This window comes from Chrysemys picta, chromosome 1 (genome assembly GCF_011386835.1).
Source record: "Chrysemys picta bellii isolate R12L10 chromosome 1, ASM1138683v2, whole genome shotgun sequence".
Taxonomy (NCBI): domain Eukaryota; kingdom Metazoa; phylum Chordata; order Testudines; family Emydidae; genus Chrysemys; species Chrysemys picta.
The window spans coordinates 61,377,648-61,400,459 of record NC_088791.1 but is presented as its reverse complement, the minus strand read 5'-3'; the positions used below and the strand labels follow the sequence as shown (position 1 = coordinate 61,400,459).

General features: G+C 41.3%; 1 protein-coding gene across 6 annotated transcripts in view; it reads left to right on the top strand.

Moving 5' to 3' along the window:
- TAFA2 (TAFA chemokine like family member 2) overlaps positions 1–22,812 on the top strand; it is a 311,638-nt gene that overhangs the window by 80,818 nt on the left and 208,008 nt on the right. For 2 of the 6 annotated variants that reach the window (XM_065558047.1, XM_065558041.1), the window contains exon 2: positions 18,735–18,945. The exons of the other annotated variants lie outside the window; for them this stretch is intronic. The gene's annotated coding sequence lies outside the window, so the exon portion shown is untranslated. The remainder of the gene's footprint in view (positions 1–18,734; positions 18,946–22,812) is intronic. 6 annotated transcript variants of the gene reach the window in all.

The window sequence follows — 22,812 nt, the reverse complement described above, 5'->3', positions numbered from 1 at the left end:
GTGGGTTGAAACCCCTTAATTCTCCTATGCAAGATCACAGCAAGATGGAGTTTGGAGTCACATGGTCCATTGTTTACATACCATTTGTTTACATGTTAGTTTGAACGTTCCCAGGAAAGCTCAGATGTGGATTGGCATCTTCCATAGTCCATTGTCAGTTAAGTGTTTCTTGATTGGGCACTTAGTGAGAATAGTCCCTTCTCAAGACGCTGATCAAATGCTTCACTGAGGCTACTTAGAATCAAAACATGTTAAGATACAAGTACATAGCCAATATTCATAATTTCAACTACAAAAATGATACACACATACAGCTAGCATAATCAGCAAATCATAACCTTTCCATAGACACCTTACACGACAACCAAAGTACAATGTTTGTTTATTTTTAAGTATTTTTCAATGATTGTGGGTAGACAGTAACTATTTATCTTTTTGAATCTCAGTGTATACCATCATTAAGGTTTATAACCATTAAAACATACATTGTCAACATTACTTGTTAAAATATACAAAATAAATATCTTTAAATCAAACTTGAATAGGTTCTCAAACAGTATTTTTCTAACTTTGACTATATGCAAATTTTGATTATTGATAAAAATATTTTTTGTCAATTTGTGTGTGTATGGTGAAATTGATATTTACTAGTAAAGATCTAATCCTGCCATGCCTACATGTATTTCTGTTTCTAATGTACATCTATTTTATAGGGTCATCCACCATGATAATTATCCCCAAGTTTGCCATTCTCAAATATCTTCAGCCAGTTGGTCTCACAGTGCAATTGAGATTTTTAGTGGCGCATGTGCTACAGGATTTATAGCAAAAAGAATGAGGAGTACTTGTGGCACCTTAGAGACTAACACATTTATTTGGGCATAAGCTTTCGTGGGGCTAAAACCCACTTCATCAGATGCATGCAGTGGAAAATACAGTAGGAAGATATATATACACACACACAGAGAACATGAAAAAATGGGTTTTGCCATACCAACTCTAACAAGACTAATCAATTAAGGTGGGCTATTATCAGCAGGAGGAAAAAAAACTTTTGTAGTGATAATCAGGATGGCCCATTTCCAACAGTTGACAAGAAGGTGTGAGTAACAGTAGAGGAAAAATTAGCATGGGGAAATAGTTTTTACTTTGTGTAATGACCCCCCATCCACTCCCAGTCTTTATTCAAGCCTAATTTAATGGTGTCCAATTAATTTCAGTTCTGCAATTTCTCATTGGAGTCTGCTTTTGAAGTGGCATCCAATTTAATTTTAAATTTCCCAGTGTTCTGTTTTAATCTATGACATATATCTGTGTATTCTTAAATTAGGTCATCAGTTTTAGGCAATCTGGTGTTAAAACTGGAAGTGAGATGTCGTTCTCTTAGTTATTTGGTCCACAATTTGATTAGGTATTTGAAATTAGATTTATTAACTGGTAATTTTCAGGGTTCTTTCTTTCTTTCTTTCTTTCTCACATTTGGTATCACATTTGCATTTCCCCTTAACTACCTAGTGTACTCTCAATTCATATTTTCTCAGTGATAATTGTCAGCTGTTTAGTAATTGCTAGCTCCTTCCCTTAAAACACAATATGTATTATCTGAACTAGCTGAGTTTTCCCAAGTATTCCTTTATAATGCTTTTTTTACCAATAGCTATTTTTACAAATTCATTATTACTACTTAACTGCCCAGACACTTTTGTTTTGGAGGCCATTTAAAAAAACAAAAACGGTTTAGTAACTTGGCCAGTTTAGAGTCCCTATTGATTCCATCCCTCTCCTTTTAAAAGGGCCTATTTTCTCTCTAGTCTTTGTTCTTTCCCCCTGATTATATTTATGAAATCACTCTGATTCCCCACTGGCTAGCATTAACTCATTCTCCTTTTTCCCCTGTGTTTCCATTCCCTCTGCAAACCTTTCAGGATTCTACATATTGTTTGGATAGTCTCCATCTCCATTTTTAGTAAAGGTTCCTTTTTACCCTCAAACCTCTGATCCCTGTGAAGCAGTATTGACCACTTCTTTTGGACGAGTTATTGTTTAAAATCCTGTCCCTATTGAAATTATTGGGAGTTTTATCATTGATTTCAATGGGTCTGGGATTTCACCTATAGTTATAGTATATTGGTCTTAATTATGATGCCTTTTAGGATACTCCAGCCTTCTTCCTGCTTCCTGGATTTTAATTACTTCCTAGTGAGCACACTATTCACTAAATTTCTTAATTCCAGGCAGTTATTTTTTCAAAATATATCTTCTTGCCCAGTGGTTGTCAGTGCACAGGAGAGGGTGTTTTATGAGAAGAATATAAAGAGAGTTGTGATAGATATCTAGGTCTCACTCCTGCAAGTAGTTCTGTGTGGACAGACCCCTGTGGACTTCGGTGGGGCTCTGTGTGAAATCAGGACTCCACCTGCATTCATTTTAGTGAACATAGCTATTATACCACATCTTTGAGCGCAGAGTGTGAACCAGTTTAAGGATACCGAAAACAGTGAATTTTGATTCACTCATTACAAAGCTAGTGGCCTTGTGATAAGGAACATGCAAGCTTTTTCCCCAAGGAAGACATAGTTGCAATAATGATTAATAACATTTGCATAATCAAAATAAGACAAAATTAAATTTGAAACCAGCTGCTGTTTATCATTAGGTCTGAGACAACAGCATGTTCATCCCAGCACTGCTGCTTGAAGTATTTATTATTACTTTTTCTGTCCATTTAAAGATGATCTAGAATCCACTGTCAGCTTCAGACATTTAAGATTTTGCAAATTCAAAAGGATTAAAAGCTCTGTAGACCTGTTTAAAATAAATTTAATTAAATCTAAAATATTAAATTTGCTTCATATTTGTCTGATTTTCATGCATCACCTGGGTGGTCCTGAAATTGTAAACTAACAGTCAGTTTGAAAAAAAAAAAAAAAAAGCAATTTAGAGCTCTTGATCAGCTAAGAATTGCACACAAGTTGCTATTTTTGTTACCATGCCAACCATCCCTATTTAACACATCCACCTGTTTTGTCTTTTACAATTAGTAAGTTCTTGGGGACAGGGACTTTTATTCTCTATATGTTTGTACAGCACATAGCACAATGAGGCATTACTAATTGGCTTCCAGATGCTACTTCAGTATAAGTGTTAAATAATAAAAGGCATTGAGCATACTGGGTACTCAGGAAGTAGAAGGGCAATGTCTATAATATTTTGAGCATCACAGTTTGTAGGCAGAGGTAATTATGGTATGGACATGAGCAGTAGGTGAAGTTTCCCCTGGCGGGGGAGCTAGCCCCCTACTTGCCTCTTTCGTCCAAGGCCCTACCCCCACCCATGGCCCTGAGACAGGAAAAGCTCTGTGCCCCTAACACGGGAGAGCTCCTCCAGCCCTGGGGCTGTGGCGGGGACTGACTGGGGCAGGGGGGAGACTGAGACCTTGGTCGGGGCCATGGGGAGGGGGCTCAGAGCTCAGTCCTAGTCGGGACCACGTTGGAGCTCTTGGCCCTGGCTGAAGTGCCAAGCCTGGAGCCCTTCCCCCATTCTGCCCCTTCTGCCTGTGGCCCCTTGCCCCACCCCATTCTGCCCCTTCCACCTAGTCCTGCCCCATTCCACCCACACCCTGCCTCTTCCCCCCCAAGTCCCACCCACCACTTGCTCCTCCCTGAGAACGGAAAAGCTCTGTGCCCCCACCTTGGCTCTGGAGACATGGCGGGGAGTGACAGCTCCTCCAGCTCTGGGGTAGAGAGGAGTTTTTTCCAGAGGGCTCCAATCTGCCACACCCCTGCCCCCATGTTGCATGAGGTTTAGGGAGGCTTAGCTTCCCCTGGCCTCCATTATGCATCAGCTATGGGTATGGATTAGGACTAGACATTAAGGGAGATATTCTGGATAATAAATAAGATAGACTGACTTTAAAATGTTTCAAGTTCTGGTCAGGATAAGCACCCAGATGTTTGGATGTTTAGCTAAAGCCAGTACAAATCACTTTAGATTGCAAAAGGGAACTAGATCAGTGGTTGGCAACCTGTGGCCCGTGGGCCGCATGTGGCCCATCAGGGTAAGCCACTGGCTGGGCCTAGACATTTCGTTTACATTTGCACAGCAACCCACAGTTCCGAGTGTGTGGTTCGCCGTTCCTGGCCAATGGGAGCTGTGGAAAGCCGCAGCCAGCACGTCCCTGTGGCCTGCGCCGCTTCCTTCAGCTCCCATTGGCCAGGAACTGCGAACCGTGGCCACTGGGAGCTGCGGGCAGCCGTGCAAATGTAAACAAACTGTCTGGCGGCATGCCAGCGGATTATCCTGACAGGCCGCAGGTTGCCCACCACTGAACTAGATATTTCTTGAAGAAAGGTTTCATGTGAGGTTTCCAGTAGTGATGAAATAGCCAGATAGTTCAAACTAAAAAATAGGTTTGGTGCTAACAATTAGATAACAAAGGTAAAGGTGTTTGGCTTGGTGGTAGGCAGAGAAGTGGTAGTTTCTTATTTTCACTGGTTTACTTCTCCTTATTTAATTCAGTTTTAGACATAACTAATATCTTTGTCTTTTTTTTCCTCTTCACAGCATTCAGATTTTCACAGTCTGAAGCCAAACATCAATCACTTTGCCTTAACTACATTAGTTGACTAAAAAGAACCACTAGTCTCAGATTTCAGCTTTCTCCTTGCAGCCTCTTCTTTTTTGCTGGATAACACAAGCTGAATCCTCTGCTTCAGAGCCCTTCCACCGATGCAGCCACAATGATCTCATAAAAGTTGTAAATACTGCTGCTTCTGACACTCCAGTAAAACTGTATCTCTTTCCACTGGCTTTGGTGACTTAGTCTTCTCCTCCTATTCCCCTTTTCTCAATCCCCCAAAAGCAAAATCACTTAGTTTGTAGCCAGTTTGCTGGAGATAGCTAGACCCAGGCAGAAGGAGTCCGGACATGACATTACCATAAAGACTGGTGTGAAAACTGGGAGTGTGGCAGTTGCTGCTGCTCTACGGAGATCAAAGATCAGTAAAGCTATAGAGGGAGTAATGCTGCCATTGATGTTACTTCTTCGCCACTGGATTTTGTGTGGACAGAGATTTTTGAAAGAGATTTTTGGTGAATGTTAGACTAGGTTTTGAAATACCTATGTTGAGCTAATGTTTTATCCCTCACTCTCTCAGGACATTTGGCCTTCAGCAGGGTGAGAGCAGCTAATTAAGAAGATAAGATTAAACAGGTGAATGTGTGTCAATGTATCAAGAACTTACATTTGATTTTCATCACTTCCCTTTGCCGTGATGCACAAGTTCCATTTTCACAAGTGGAAAGCAGTGTCTTCTACAAAAGCTGCTTTTATCTTTTGGCATAAAACATGCAAGTTTGCAGAGCAAAAAATTAAAATTTGCGTGTTTACTTTGAATGTGATGCTCCTTGCACTGCTCTGTTTAAGATAATTCCTTACCTAGCTTTTCTTTTTATGATGCTGAGAATTAAGGCGTTCATAAAACAAAATCTCGGTTTGTATAGCTTGGTTTGTATGCTTTAATAACAATACTATCAATTAAATAGTTAAGTTTTAAAGCTATAATTACAAGAGGTCCTTGGATCACAACAAACTGTTTCTTTATGCCTGGAAATGAATTGCATTATTTAGGGAAAAAATGTGAGGCGACAAGAAAGGATGTAGGGAAACTGTACTATCGCTGAATGGATTTGTCTTCGTTTCCATATCTAAGTATTCAAGACTGACTTTCCAAAATATTACTGTGTATTCATATGTGAACTATAACTCATACCTATTGGTGCTTCAGTGTGAATGCTGCCAGATGTGTTTGTGTCCCCGCTAATGGCACAGCCTCCAATCCCAATTTGCATGGATGACCAGTCAAAGGAAGCAGATTTTAGAGGAGTAGTGTTAATGATCTTGTGGTTGGGGTGGAGGCCCCAATTTCAGCATTCACAGAAGGCCCTGTCTGATCCCAGGCCAGGCCTGAATGTGGAGAATAGTTAGAACTTCCCTAATAATATTATTACTTTTTCATAGGGAAAAAAAGCATCAGTAAAAAGTTTCTTATCCCATAGCTGCTGCTTCAAAAATAGTGTATGATGGTAGAGAGTGATGATGTCGGGAAGCTGAAAAGTCTCCTCCTGCCACTTTTTTTACCCATGTGGAGGGAAGGGAGGGGAGGCTGCGACTGCCCTCTGGATCTGGTATGGCAGCACAAAGGACTGGAAGACCCTGACTTACTCCCTGTGCACTGAACAGTAGCTAGTGCTGGTGTTGGGGAAGGAGCTCTGAAGTTATGAAGATTTCCTTAGATTTCCTCTGCAAACTCCTCCTGGAAACTGCTGCTGCTGCTGGTAGAGCAGGAAAGCTTTGGTCCTGGGGGAATAAGAGTGGGCCGAAAAGCTCTGGCTCTTTCCCAGCACACTGAGCAGGTGGTGTTTGCTTTGGAGAAGAAGCCCAAAGGAGAAGATTTCCATGGTCCGCCCCACAAGCTTATTCTGGTTGTGACTGCTGTTCCACATGTTAAATGAAGGAAGAGGCTAATGCATCCATTGTCCACATGTTCATAGATTAGTATCCACTTTCTTATAGATCAGTATATAGGGAATACATTTTTTTTGCATTTTGTACGGCACCTTCTGTGGTAGGGATTTACTCACCATGCTGGTGACTCCTGCTGGCTGTCTTGGGGATTAGGTCCGCCTGTCAGTACGCCCTCTCCTGATGGAGCCTTACCCACTGTCACATCTGCTCTCTGACCCACGTCATTCCAGGGACCGTGGCATCCTCTTTATGACACATCCCTCTGGCTGTCTCACCATCTGTGCTCCCCTCTTCCAGGGTTTAGTACAGCAGTCTGAATGTCCAGTCACTTCCTCAATGGTGAATGGGGGGAGACCCAGGACTGCCCACTCCTCCAGGGACCCTCTGAACCACAGTCACTTACTGCATTCCTTTGCCTTGACTACTGCTGCATTTCCCTGGGCCACTTCCCTGAAGCCACTCAGCCTACTCAGTCCCAGCAGCCAGTCTGAAGGTCCTTCTCTACTCCCTGGGTCCCTGCCTGCATTGCTCTGTCCAAGGTGCTACAGGGTTTCAGTCTACTAGGGAGACAGTCTTCTCTCCTCGAGCTTCTGGCAGCCACTCTCCCTGTTCTGCTCTGCGGCTCTTCTTATATGGGCCTGCTGGGCCCAGATTGGCTGCTTCTCACAGACTTTCTCCTACTGGATGCTTCTCATGCAGGCTTCCTAGGGCTCTGTTAACCCCTCACATGCCGGTGTGGGGCCAAGATCCCATCACACCTTCCATCTGAGGATTTCAAAGTGCTTTACAAACTAATCGTTACAACACTCCTAAGGTTGGGAAATATTGTTATCCACATATTACAAAGAGGGAACCTGCATTATAGAGAGGGAAAGTGACTAGCCCAAAGTCATACATGAACAGAACATGGATCAACTGACTGCTAATCCTGTGCTTTAAACTCAGCACCATCTTTCCTGATGAGAAACCATCCATCTTCATCGTCAGTATTAGCCATCGGAGGTTGAAAGCGGTCTGAATTTTCTAGCAGTGCAGTTTCTTTTGAGAAACTACTAATATCAGCTCTTTTATACTTTTGCTACAACTCCAAATCCATGTATAGTAATGAGCAGCCTTTTTGTTGGTAATGTCAGCACTCTGGGATATTTGTCATACTGACCAATTTTTTTTATTTTGTACTTTTTTCCCCCCGGTGAAGTGTGTAGCTCTCTGCACTGGATTCTGCTTTGAGAAATGTATCTCAAGGAAACGAATTAGAAAACAATTTTGTGGAAAGGACTTTCTTGTAGTCAGCCTATCTTCCTGCCCTGAATAAGTCAGCACGTTACTACACATGTATAATTGTATGAGGCCATCCAGCCTCGTCTTTGATGTTGTGTCCAAGAAATTTTTGTATTGCATAGAAGTGGAATGGAATCTTAAAAGAAAGCTGTTCCCATTTTGTTTGGTGCAGTGTTTTGAAGGTTTACATTGTGTGAAGTATTTCTTTCTATGTATAAACTGTGAAAAAGAGGCTTTGAATTAAAAATGGCAATTCTAAAACTCTGGCTGGTGGTGACCACTTTCGTAAAATGCTGCTTCATTAAGAGCTATGTAGTAGTGAGTAAACACTAAACATTTTGTGGGAATATTAAGCAAAATGTTACTTGTATTTATCAAGTTAGCAACGAAGCAAAATAAAGGGTGATGCCGTCTGCCACTGAGCTCCCATGTTGCTGGCATCACAAACAAGACCCCTTTCCAAAAATCTATCCACTTCCAACCTCTGCCACACCTAGGAAATGCTGGTCATGGTGAAAAACTTCAGGCAAAACACTGTCAGATCCACATGACTGACCTCAACTGATATTCTGGTCTCCCATAGGGAGCACCACATGTGTAGGAGGAGCAGCACGTCAGAGGTGAGATCTGCTGTGTTGGTTCTGAGAGCAGAATTATTCTCCTTTTATTTTAAAGTAAATTTCCCAGTTTGAACACAGAAGGACAGACATCACGTTAAAAGCAATACATTGACCTTTGTCAGTATTCTTTTTAGGTGTTTTCATATGTTAGTAGTCATGCCCTGTGTTCTTACTGCTTCTTCTGATCTTGTCATGCTTGTTAGTTTCATGCTGTTCCCTGGCAAGAAATAGACAGTAGTCTGTGCAAAACTGACAACAGGAAATGCAGACTCTTGGGATAGTACAAAATGTTAACAGTCCTAGAACTGTTACCTACATGTAAACCTATAACTTTGAGGTAGTTCTCTGAATTGTATCCACATTTACAAATGAGTTTTAAATATAAAATACCAGTGATTTGCCTAAATCAATTTTTATGCTCCTCCTTTTCCATGTATATGGCATACACTGTGTACAAGAACATTATTTATCATTTGCATGACGATGGCATCTGGGAGCCCCAGTCATAGACCAGGACCCCATTGTGCTAGGTGTTGTACAAACACACAGAACAAAAAGATGGTTCCTTGTTCCAGAGAGCTTATTATCTAATAGAGCTAAAGAAAAATGTGGTCTTTGGAGATTAAAAGAAATACATCTGCATTGACTTACAAGAAGCTGAATTTAAATTTCTGCATCTTTGGATCCAGGAATTCAGACTGCTGTATTGGACTCCTCATTGGTTTTGTCTACACTAGACATTTTTATCTCAAATAAATTGATTGGTAATTAACTTTGTGATGGTAAACTCATTTGTAAAGGCTAGTGTGGACACTCTCTAAATGTTTGTTCCAGGACACACATGTTTTTGTTTTACCCAAGAGTAATGGGTGGAAGGGAGAGTAGGGGGACAGTAAAATCTGTGATTTTTTTTTTTTTGGTAGCTTTTGTCTCTCTCTTAAATTTTTAAATACCTTCTAATAAATTAAAGTGACCAGCTGTGACATGCAAAACTGGACAGGTTAACTGATAGTTAATTTGTTATCCAGGCTAACACACAGTTAAGATGCTATTTTTTTATAATGACCTCCTCATTTTTTCAGATAAGTATGAACTTGGTTACAGCTGTATTTGGAAAATGCCTGTAATTTTTTTACAGTTGTGTAAATATTAGTGATTCTGGTCAGCTAGGACCAAATCCTGCAAGGTCCAGGACTCTCAACTCTTTTTATTGAGTTGAGGGCCTTTTGATGGGGTATATAAATCCCGCACTAGAACTGAAGGCTTAAAGAGCAACTCTGGGCCCAGATGACCCCACCAAGCCACACCTGTACACCTCATTCCAGATGGAGGTGGAGCTTAAAAGGGAAGCCTGAGAGCTCAGAAAGGGCCTGACAAGGCAGCGGTAAGGACATGCCCCAGGAGCTCCTGAGTAGAAATGCTGCAGTATCCTCTGTTGGAAAAGAGGAGTTTACTGGCTGGGCCCAGGCAGCCTGAAGGTGGAGTAGTTAGTACCTTTTCCTATTACCTTTTTGCTATAGACTGCAAAACATGGACAATAGAGTGGGTGATAGGAAGTGGCCCAGGAAAGATAGCCTTAAGGCGTTACTGTGTGCTAAACCTTTGGTAACCCTTACACGGCCCTGGCTGGAGTCTGCTGGAGTGGGAAGTCCTGGGCTCCACTACCAACCCTCCGCTGCACTAAGAAGGGACTGGCCCCCTAACCACTAAGTGATGCTTCCAACAAGTGCCAACCATCACAGGCCTAAACCTGGAAGGTTCTGAGCATGTGTTGTAGGGCCCTGAGTCACTTCTGCTGCCACTGAAGCCAATCTAAATAGGCAGTTAAAATATAAGAACATAAGAATGGCCATACTGGTTCAGACCAATGGACATAGGTGCTGGAACTAGGGGTGCTGAGGGTGCTGCCGCATGCCCTGACATGAAGTAGTTTCCATTATATACAGGGTTTACAGTTTGGCTAATTGACTCTCAGCACCCGCACTATAAAAATTGTTCCAGCACTCCTGCCAATGGTCCATCTAGCCCAATATCCTGTCTTCCAACTGTGGCCAATATCAGATGCTTCCAAGGCAATGAACAGAACAGGGCAATTACTGAGTGACTCATTCCCTGTTGTTCAGTCCCAGCATCTGGCAGCTGGAGGCTAGGGACACCCAGAACATGGGGTTGTATACCTGAACATCTTGGCTAATAACCATTGAACCAATATCCTGCCTGAACTTATCTAATTCTTTTTTGATCCCAGTTATGGTTTTGGCCTTCACAACATCCCCTGGCAATGAATTCCACAGGTTGACTGAGTGTTGTGTGAAGAAGTACTTTCTTTCGTTTGTTTTAAACCTGCTGACTATTCATTTTATTGGGTGACTTCTGGTTCTTGTGTTATGTGAAGGGGGTAAATAATGCTTTCTTATTCACTTTCTCTACACCATTCATGATTTTATAGACCTCTATCATATCCCCCCCCTTAGTCATCTCTGTTCCTAGATCAACAGTCCCGGTCTTTTTAATCTCTCTTATCATATGAAAGCTGTTCCATACCATTAATCATTTTTGTTGCCTTTCCTTATCTTTCCAATATATCTTTTTAGAGATGGGGCAATTCAAAGGTTGGGTGTACCAGGGATTTATATAGTGCATTATGACATCTTCTGTCTTATTATCTATCCCTTTCCTAATAGTTCCTAACATTGTTAGCTTTTTTGACTGCTGCTACACATTGAGCGGATGTTTTCAGAGAACAATCCACAAGGACTCCAAGATCTCCTTCTTGAGTGGTAACAACTAATTTAGACCCCATCACTGTATATGTATACTTGGGATTATGTTTTCCAATATGCATTACTTTGCATTTATCAAAACTGAGTTTCACTCACTGCACTCAATGCTACTTTGTTGTTCAGTCACCCACTTTGAAGAGTTACAAAGGGATCTCACAGTCTGCTTTCGACTTAATTATCTTGAGTAATTTTGTATCATCTGCAAACTTTGCCACCTCACTGTTTATTCTGTTTTCCACATAATTTATGAATATGTTGAACAGCATTAGTCCCAGTACAGATTTCTAGGGGACACCACTATTTATCTCTCTCCATTCTGAAAACTGACCATTTATTCCTACTCTTTGTTTCCTGTCTTTTAACTAGTTACTGATCCATGAGAGGACCTTCTCTCAGCTCATGACTGCTGAGTTTGCTTAAGAGCCTTTGGTGAGGGACTTTGTCAAAGGCCTTCTGAAAGTCCAAATACACTATGTCCACTGGATCACCCTTGTCAACCTATTTGTTGACCCCCTCAAAGAATTGTAGTAGATTGGTGAGACATGATTTCCCTTTACAAAAGCTGGTTTACTGGTTTATCTAAATCTTCACTGACATGTGAGCCAACCCTGATCATTTTACCCATGTGAATCATCCCCAGGAAGTCAGTGTGACTGCTGATGTGATTAAGGAAGCAGAATGTGGCCATTTAATGAAACTGTTTCCACTTTGTACCTATCTTCAATAAAGAGTGTTATATTTTGTGGCTTCCTTCATCAAATGTGTTATATTAATTGAGGAAAGTGTCTTTACATTGCTGACTTTAATTAGAGGTCCACTTTAAACTGAAGTCTGCCCTCCCCAAGTCCATTTTTGAATCAGTTGATTTAGTATGTTACCACGTTTTCAGGTCATTTTAAAAGTTACTAAATGTATTTTTAATTATGTTTTCATTTACCACCATTTGATCCACTTGGAAAAATTCAGTCCCCATTGTATGCTTTGTGGACTAGAAACTGTATTACTTAAAATTTAAATCAATTATTTAATTGCATAGGCTTTCCCCTTCTCTTAGTTTTTTTGGACTTTTCAGCATCATTTGACACAGCTGGTCACAGTGTGTTACACAGCCCTTAGATTTATTATATGATCAGTATTTTGCATTTGTTATAAAGGCTTCTTTTTGTCATCTTTGTACCATTGCCAGGCTGAGACCTATGATCAGCAGTAAAGATAGGGAGATGCTGATTAACGCTTTTGTCATCTCCGGGGTTGATTACTGTAATTTACTCTTACAGGGACTTTCAGCTCACACTGTTAGTAAACTGCTGCAGACAAAAAAGTTGCTGCAAGATTTTTCTTACAATGAGGTTATTTGAACACATTACACCACTTTTTAAATTTGACTGGATTAGTGGTGAAATTCAATATTCATAATAAAATGTGGTTGTTGGTCCATCAGATCATTATTAGTGTAGATTGTCCTAGTCGTCCCTCAAGATCCACTTGTTAGGTTGCCCTGATGAGGGCTGTTAATATTATGCATGTTGTCTGTGAAGGAAATTACTGACTGATATTCCCAAAGCTGACTCTGACTCTGATTCTTAATCAAGATTAAAATACTTAATGTTTACTGGTGTTTCTACTATTATTTGAATTGTAATATTCCGTGGGACTGTGTGTGTACATATAAATGTACAATATTGACCTGGATTTTTTTCTGTGATATCTGCACATAGAATGAAAGAGGATAAACTCCGGAAGGTGATGGTCTGGGCCATTATTTATAGACCTGGTTGAATTATTTTTTGAATTTAGAAACATTTCAAATTTTGAAAAAAAAATTCTTCCTTTCTTTTTTTGTTTTAAAAAACATCTCTAATTACGTACTGTTGCATGTGTAAGAGAAATCCTGGCAGTGACTGGGCTGAAAACAATCATGTGATTGGTCAGTAATGCAGAGGCATGGACCAGTGTTAACCAGTTAGATTATATAAGAGAATGGGCACATCCTAACTGGCTACCTCAAGTTAGGTGAAATCTATTAATCATCTTGCAGAAGCAAATTCTGGACCTCAAGTCCATCTAAAAGATTCATTTAAAAGGTTTGTTTCAAAATAAAAACAGTACTGATACTTCCTATTGTAATACTTAGATGGAATTCTAGAATGTGAATGATTTAATAAATAAATGTATGTAGCAATATGTATTCTTTTGAAAGGCCCACAAAATCTAACCTGCTGACATGATGAAGACAAAAAAACCTCTCCAAAAATCAATCAATCACCCAAACAAATGAAAATGTAACTTTCTAAGTTCACACCTTCTCATTGATCTTTTGGTCCAAAACTTATTGAAGTCAATGAAAAGTTTCCCTTTCACTTTGGATTGGGCTGAGTGCATTAGGTCTTACCTGTATCCATCTTTTTGACCTATGCGCCTCAGGGCAGGGACTATTTTAATTTATATGTTCTACAGAATTGAGCACCTTCTTGAGGTTCAATTAATAGTGGTATTTGGGGCAAGTCTTCCAGTCATTGGGCAAGACTCTCATTAACGTAAGTGGGAGTTTGGTCTGAACAAAGGCTACAGAATTTGGCCCTGTCATGGGGTCCACTCACTGTAGTGGTGCCTCCTGCTGACCGTCCTGGGGATTAGCTTTGCCAGTTGGTGCGCCCTCTTCAGGTGGGCCTCTCCCTTCATCCTCTCACCCTGCATACTCGCCTCACTCCAGGAACTGCAGCATTCTCTTCATGACTCGGCTCTCTGGTCAGGTCACCATCTGTGTTTTCCCCTTCTGGGGTTACTCTAAAATCCTTCTATGCAAACAGTCCCATGTAGTCTTCTACTGTGCTGCTCTGATGGTTCCACTTCCCCAGTGACCTGTAGGGAAACCTGGGCCCACCTACTACTTTGGGTTCCAGTCTAGGGACCTTCAGCTCAGTAGTTCTGGGGTCTATCCTCTCAGTCCTTACTGCTCTTTCCCTGGACTGCTTCCTACTCTTCCTGGTCCCCCCCCCCCTTCTCTGGGAGTACCACCTCCTTCTGCCCAGCTAAGCCTCATTTAATCAACTCCCTGCTCCCTGGCTCTTCCTCTAGGTGTACCCTGGGCAGTTAATTGGCCTACCTGGCCACCTTAACCCCTTCTAATCCATTGTGGGGTGGACACCCCATCACAGGCCCACTGACCTCTTGTTTTAATGAACATCACGATTTATTATCCCTCATGAAAAATATAAATATTGGCCTCTGATCCACCTCAGTCACTACCTGTCTTTTGGGTCAATATATTTTGATATTCACCTCAAAGGATCAACTTTTGATAATGTTATTTAATAGCTTTTCTGAAGCTTCACAACATAGTAAGGATATAATGCATGAATTTCCATATCATCCTTTATGGAATAAGCTCCGTTTTTCTCTTGATAGCCATAGTGCAGAAGAGCAAGATTAAAAGTTCAAGGAATTGCATTGCAAAGTAAGAGGATATACCAGGAAAAACCCATGCTCATGTTTTCAGCAATCTTATGAAAATGAAATACATTTTTAATCATTAAGTTAATAAACTGAATGAATGTTTAGATCATTCGGTTCATGTTCCAGCAGAATTCCTGGTACAATTTCTGATGCAAAATATCTGGTTCAATCCTCTGTATTTATTACAAAACAGTTCTTTGTATTCTTCATTTATACTATGATCATAAGGCAAGAAAGCTTAACTAACAGGGTATCCTAACATATGCAGTGTATGCATAAAACTACCCCCCCCCCAAATGCAAAACACAAAAATTAGAGTATGACTGACTCAAAAGGAATTTATAAGAACTTGCCTTATGAATTTGTAGTATGTTGTCTTACACTGGCTAGTAGTATTTGTTTTCTTCATTCAGTAGTTTTCAATCATTTTAAAATTTTTGTAGGCAAGGAAGTAAAAAGGATGGCTGTACCAGATTTACTGGCCACTTCCTTTGCTCAGGATGGGATTCAGCAGTGAGAGAGCAGTTATAGTATTAGCAAAAACATTTCTGTCTAAATAGACAATACATAGGGCTATACAATAAACTATTACCGTGATCAAATCTTCCCCAAGTGGCTGCTCAGCTCATGTGATACTGGAGTGCACATTTGGCGATGAAGGCCCTACATTCAGTCCCTACTGATGGATGTAGTATGTTGGGGGGAGGGATAGCTCAGTGGTTTGAGCATTGGCCTGCTAAACCCCTTGAGGGGGCCACTTAGGGATCTGGGGCAAAATCCATACTTGGTTCTGCTAGTGAGGGCAGGGGGCTGGACTCGATGACCTTTCAGGGTCCCTTCCAGTTCTATGAGATAGGTATATCTCCATATTTTATACATAAAGCCACAGTTTCTTATAGAACTTAATGAGGCTGTGGGAGGAAGGAGCAGATGATTGTAGCCATTAACTTTTTTTTGTGATTTCAAGTTAAAAAAAATAGTCTTAATCTTGACAGACTTCTAGAGTAGTAGTTTATAGCAGTGAGCTGGCGAGATGAGACTGAACTGTGATATTCTGTATCTTGTTACTGTGACTAGTGAAAAAGAAAACATGTCAAGAATTGTAATGACAAAGGGGTATGTTGGCAGTTTGTGAAGTAGTGAAATGAAATTCCAGTTAAATGTGCCCACCCAATACAAATGGTGTTAAGAAATCAGCTATCTTTTGACAGAAGTGATGTTTGTAAGTTAGGGAACTATCTAGAAGAGTTACTGTAGCAGATTTTATCAGTTATCTTAATTGTGCATCTGCCGTGTGCTACTTGAGTTCACAATTTGGGGGTCTGGTTAGGCTGGTTGTTTTTGGTGGTGAAGTTGCAGCTGTGACCAGGACAGCTCTCTCTCTCTCTCTCACTTTTGTCTGGCCAGAAAATCTTGCTGCGATCATCAATGTCTTTTTGAAGCTTTGATATTAGATTATTACAATATACTCAATGTTGTGATCAGTATTAAGTCCACTCAGAAGTTTAGAAAGATGTAGAATGAAGTAGCCTGCTTATTGAGCAGGACATCTCCTTCAGAGCATATTATACAAATACTCCATGATCTGTGTGGCTCTGTGGTTTCCATGTTGAATTTAAGGTGTTGCCCGAGGGTCTGGGACATGTCTACCTGAAAGACTATTTTTATTCTTATAGGATACTCATGCCATCGTGAACAGTGGAAGCAAACAAGTTGAAGCCCCCTCTATTTAAACTGGAGAAAGCTGTTGGAAGGGCTTTTTTCATCAAGGACCCCTCAATTTGTAAAATTCATTCCTCATAGTTGGTCTGAATTAGCCTGAATTTGGAGCTTTGGAGCACCCTGTAAAGCATATCTGTTGTACAGGCATTCAGGAACTGTGAAGGAGGCATGGGACTATGAAGAAGAATGGGGATTTGTTTGGTTTGTTTCTGTGACTGGATGGTTTGATTTTTGTCATGTGACTGGACTGACTTTTTGCATTTTCAGTTGATATATTTTAACTGATGTGCATATGCTTATCTTATTGGCAGTAAACTGAGTTTACGTTAATCTTGTCTTCCTAATGCCACCTAAATATTACTACATCATACTAACCACATCTTAACGATTCCTCGCCCTAGACTTAGTTACTTATATTCCACAGAAATTGGGTGTCACTTCACCTTTATTGTTGAAAAGTATTTATATTAGAAATAAAGAATCATGAAACTGAGGCTATAGGAAGTTACTTACACTAAAGAAGGAGTTCCTCAGCATGTTAAGTTTCCTGAACAAATGTATTTTTGTATCTCTGTGATGAGGCTTACAAACCCCACACGGGATAGGAAGGGGTTAAAGAGCTGCTCAGGGCCTTAGTAGCTCCACCCTGTTACACATGCATAGTTTGCATGGGCTGGAGGAGGAGCTTAAAAGAGAGGCAGAGTAGCTCATTAACTGACACAGTGAGGTGAGTCAACCTACACTCTGAGCTCCTGGGAGGAAGTGTTGCAAGAGCTCTTGCTTCCTGAAGCGTGGCCAAGCCAACAAAGAAGGGACATGTGAATCTCTGAAGGTTAGAGACTGTATCTTTGTGCTCAGTTCTTTGAGATCTTTACTTTACCTGTTTGGAAGTGGTAGGAAGTGATCCAGGGAGACAGCTACGTAGCATTCTAGGGTGCAGGATATAGTTGCTTATCACTGGGCTCTGCTGAAGACGGTGGGCCTAGAGTCCCCTACCAACCCCTAAGGAGGGGCCAATTACAGAAGCCCTGGTGTGTGGAATCTAGTTGAGGGAAGGCCTTGAAGATAGAAGTCTCCAGACCATGACCCCCTGACCTAAGGAGAAGCTTGGGGTCCTTTGCCTAACCCAGAAGGCTACCCTGTTGTTGGGATCTTTACATAAACCCGGAAAGGCTTGGACTCAAACGTGTGACCTGGACAGAGGCAAATCTTTGCAGTGCCTAGAAAGAGAAAAACCTGCCATGCTCCTGCCTGACCACTGGGCAGTACTGGCAGTGAGTGTTCCCCTTCACAGGTCCTTATTTTGAATACTTGTTACATATTACAACCCACATTTGGGCCTTGGCTGAAAGGTCTGAATGTAATCAAGCACTACAGGTGGGACAATGGAATTGGGAAGCTTGGATTTATCTCAAGGATTTCCTGACAGTATGAAAAGGTGAATAACCTGTCAGACAAAATAGGTTGTGCTAAGGTGCTCCTCTGTTTTGGTTCAGACATGCTTCCTGAGTCCTTGGAAAAGAGTCCTCTAGAGACGTTCCCTACTAATTAATGAATTGCACTTGTTTCATGCACTGAGATTCCCAGAGCACAGCTCTCAAAAAATAGAAAGCATTCAGTAATTTAAACCTTATGTGATTAGTTGGAGTAGCAAACCATTAGTGTAACTTTTTGGAGCTGATGTACCAGGTAGCCAGTATATTGAAATGATGGAAAATTAAGTGAAAAGTAATATTCAAGGCTTCCTTCTGAGTGCACACAGACTGCAGACTTGGCATTGTGGCTTCACTAAGCTTTGATCTTCAATACATACCAGGGCGTCTGAGGAGAGGAATGTGAGACCTTTTCTGTTATGTCTTCATCTAACCATGTTTAAAGTGCATTCTAGGAGATGTGGGAGGGACAGCGTCCTCAGGGAACCTCTTGGAGAAAAGGAGTGGTGAGTGCTAGGCATGTATATTGGACGTGTTGTCATAGCAGCTTGTTCAGTTTTCTTTCTCGCTTTGACATTTAGTAAAAGCAAAACATTAATCTGTATATTAATTACTCAGTTTCCTTATCTTGAATAAACTACCCTGGAAACATAACAAATAGCCCTTTTTGGACTGGCTAGTGCTGCCCTGGTAAAGGTGAATACTATTTTGGTAAAGTCAGCCTCACAGTTTGAACAATGTTGCTGGAGACAGCTCTGAGTATTTGGTGAGGTGTGTGTGTGTGTGTGTGTGACTTCTCAAAGATGATAATGAAAACATTAAGCATCTTTAGGTTCCCCTTTGAACACTAGACAAATTAAAAATGTTAGGGGAATGTAGGGCTCAGTATTGATAATGAATCTTTAACCTCCAGGTCACCAGCCTAAATCCAGGCTGGATCAGAAGTGACAAAAGCTGCACCATCTGAAAGGTGTTTGATGGATTCCCAGGTCCTAGAAGAAGCATTTAGATCACCAAAACCACCATACCCACTGGCACTTCCTCTCGTAGCCCCAGCAAAGAGGACAGGATTGAATTAGGGGTGGTCCCCTCTACGTTGGAGTCTGGAGCTTTGGAAGCCCAGGGTGAGGAAGTTTACCATTGCTGTTTCCCAAGCCATAACTTGTTTTGTGTAGAGAGGACGTAATTGTGCAGGGCTGTTAAGTGATACTTAGGCTCCTAAATCAGTTAAGCATTTCAACTTTGTGCTCAGCAATGCCTAACTACCTTTAAAGATCTGGCCCAGGTTCATTTGAAAAAAATAAAAAGCATCGGATTAAATATATGCTTATGTAATCACACTAGCCAATTAAGTTTTTTCCCCCCCATGCTGTGTTACTTCTTTCATAGTAAGAACTAAACTGAAATGACTGACAGACTTTCACACAGAAACAAGGACCAAACCTCATTCTGCAGTTCTTGCTTGTGGAAAATTACCACTGAAGTCAATGAAAGCTCAGTGGGAGTTTAGCCTCAGGAATGACTGCAGGATCAGGCACACAAAAAGTGGTGCATGTCAATAACCGTTTTGGTATTAAATAAAGCAGAGAAGTCAACCGTTGCCTACTTAGATTCACTGCACAAGCTACCAAATCTGTCTGTAGAATGTGCTGAAGGAAAAAATAATCTGGCATACATTTGTGCCTCAGGTTTTTAAACTTGCTTAGCCTATCACAGTGGTTCTCAAACTGTAGGTCGGGAACCCCAAAGTGGGTCGCAACCTCTTTTTAATGAAGTCACAAGGGCTGGCGTTAGATTTGCTGGGGCCTGCGGCTGAAGCCAAAGCCTGAGCTGCACTGACTAGGGCCAAAGCCTGAGTCACACCACCCAGGGCTGAAGCCCAAGGGTGGCGGGGCTCAGGTTACAGGCCTCCTACCTGGGGCTGAAGCCTTTGAACTTTGGCTTTGGGGAGGTCAAAGCTCAGGCCTGCTCAGGTTTTGGTCCCCCTTCCTGGGGTCATATAGTAATTTTTGTTGTCAGAAGAGGGTGGCAGTGCAATGAAGTTTGAGACACGCTGGCCTATCATTAGCAAATAGGCGTATACAGATGGTCCCCAACTTACGCAAGCGTTCCTTTCTGAAACGCATTGCGTATGTTGAATTTTGCGTAAGTCAGGGACGTATACTCTACAATTACATGCACCCAAAAAAAAAAAAAAAAAAAAAAGCTTACGGAATTTACAGAACTTTTTCCGTAAATGCGGATTTCCATAAGTCGGGTTTGCGTAACCCGGGGAGCATCTGTACAGTAATTCACTCTGGGACCTTTACATATGTGTCTTTAAAAAATGCGATGAGGTGAGTGATGTAATATCTTTTATTGGACCAACTTCTGTCAGTGAGAGAGACAAGCTTTTGAGCTACAAAGAACTCTTCTTCAGGTCTGAGAAAGATACCCGGAGTCCCACAGCTAAATACAAGGTGGAAAAGATAGTTTGGCATAAGTAGCTAATGCATGATCTAATGGACCATTCAAGCTGAAGTGGCCTATAAACACCCCTGAAGTTATAGGATTAAAAAAGGGGTTTAGTGGGTTACAGATTGTTGTAATAAGCAATAAATCCAGTATCTTTATTTAGACCATAATTTTTAATGTCTAGCAAAGTTATGAATTTAAGCACCCAGGCACTCCCCATCAGCATCAACTTCCAGGACACATCCATCAGCTTCAAGAATGGACAGACAACTCTATAAAAGAAACCCACAGATCACCACACCTATCTTCTTAGATCCAGGAACCACCCCAAACACACCAAGAAATCAGTTATCTACAGCCAGGCCCTCAGATACCACAGAATATGCTCTGAGGAGAAAGTACAGGATACACACCTTAACACACTTAAAACTGCCTTCACCAAACAAGGATACTCCACCAGAGAAGTAGATTGCATCATGGAATGGGCCACTCAACTACCTTGAAAGAAGGTGGATTCTTTCAGTACAGAAAAATCCTCCCCTACAACTGCACATTTCCAGTTGTCCTCGCCACACTGGAAACCATATGGGGCATCACTAAACAGTTACAACCCATACTTGATGGGGACCACATCCTAAAATAAATCTTTTCCACCTCCCCCCCTTCTGGCCTTCAAATAACTCCCCCAACTCACCAACCTCATCAGAAGCATCCCCACGGACCAGGACCCACCAAGTCAAAGCAGCACTAGACCCTGCCAGAACAACAGATGCAAAACCTGCAGGCATATCTCCAGTGCTATGATGACCAATACCCCCCACAACACATCTTTCAAGATCTATGGGTCATACACATGCCCATCACAACATGTGGTGTATCTCATTCAATGCTCTAAATGCCCTAATAACAACTATGGGGGTTAACCAAGGCTTGGTCTACACTACCCCCCCTAATTCGAACTAAGGTACGCAACTTCAGCTACGTGAATAACGTAGCTGAAGTTCGAAGTACCTTATTTCGAATTAGTTCAAACTTACCTTGGTCCACACTCGGCAGGCAGGCTCCCCCGTCGACTCCGCGGTACTCCTCTCGGCGAGCTGGAGTACCGCAGTCGACGGCGAGCACTTCCGGGTTCGACTTATCGCGTCCAGACTAGACGCGATAAGTCGAACCCAGAAGTTCGATTTCCAGCCGTCGAACTTGCCGGTAAGTGTAGCCAAGGCCCAAGACAATCACTACACTCAAATGAACTCTCATAGAAAAAATGATAAAACACAAAAATACCCGTGGATGAACACTTTTCACAAAATGATCACTCTCAGTCCCCATCCTCAAAGGAAATCTGCATAACACCTTCAAAAGATGAGCCTCGGAACTTAAATTCATAACGTTGTTGGACACTAAAAATCATGGTGTAAATAAAGAAATGGATTTATGCCTCATTACGACACTCTGTAACCCCCTAACCCCACTCCTCTTTTTTTTTTTGTCCTACAACTGCAGGGGTGTTAATGGGACACCTCACTGCACAAGAAGCAAGAGGAAGACCAAGGATAGGGCAGGCCCATTACTCAATGAGGGGAGAAAAATAATAGAAAATGTGGAAGTGGCAGAAGTGCTAAAGGATTTTTGGTTTCAGTTTTCACCAGAAAGGTTTGTAGCGATTGGATGGCTAACATAGTGAATGCCAGTGAAAATGAGGTAGGATAAGAGGCTAAAATAGGGAAAGAACAAGTTAAAAATTACTTAGACAAGTTAGATGTCTTCAAGTCTCCAGCGCCTGATGAAATACATCCTAGAATACTCAAAGAACTGACCTGAGGAGATATCTGAGCCATTAGCAATTATCTTTGAAAAGTCATGGAAGATGGGAGAGATTCCAGAGGACTGGAAGAGGGGAAATATAATGCTCATCTATAAAAAGGGGAATGAGGAGAACCCGGGGAATAAAGTTAACCCAGTCATCTTAACTACAGTACCCGGAAAGATAACTGAGCAAATAATTAAGCAATCTGTTTGGAAATCCTAGAAGATAATACAGTGATAAATAACAGCATGGATTTGTCAAGAACAAATTGTGTCAGATCAATCTAATAGCTTTCTTTGACAAGGTAACAATCTTTGTGGACGGGGGGCAGGAAGTGGTAGATGCGGTATATCTTGACTTTAGTAAGGCTTTTGAGATTGTCTTGCATGACTGTCTCATAAACAAACTAGGGAAATACAACCTAGTTGGACCTACTATAAGGTGAGTGCATAACTGGTTGGCAAACTGTTACCAGAGAGTAGTTATCAGTGGTTCACTGTCAACCTGGAATGGCATATCTTGTAGGTCCTGCAGGGATCAGTCCTAGATTCAGTTCTGTTCAATATCTTCATCAATGATTTAGATAATGGCATAGAGAGTACACTTATAAAATTTGTGGATGATATCAAGTTAAGAGAGGTTGCAAGTGCTTTGGAGGATAGGATTAAAATTCAAAATGATCTGGACAAACTGGAGAAATGATCTGAAGTAAATAGAATGAAATTCAATA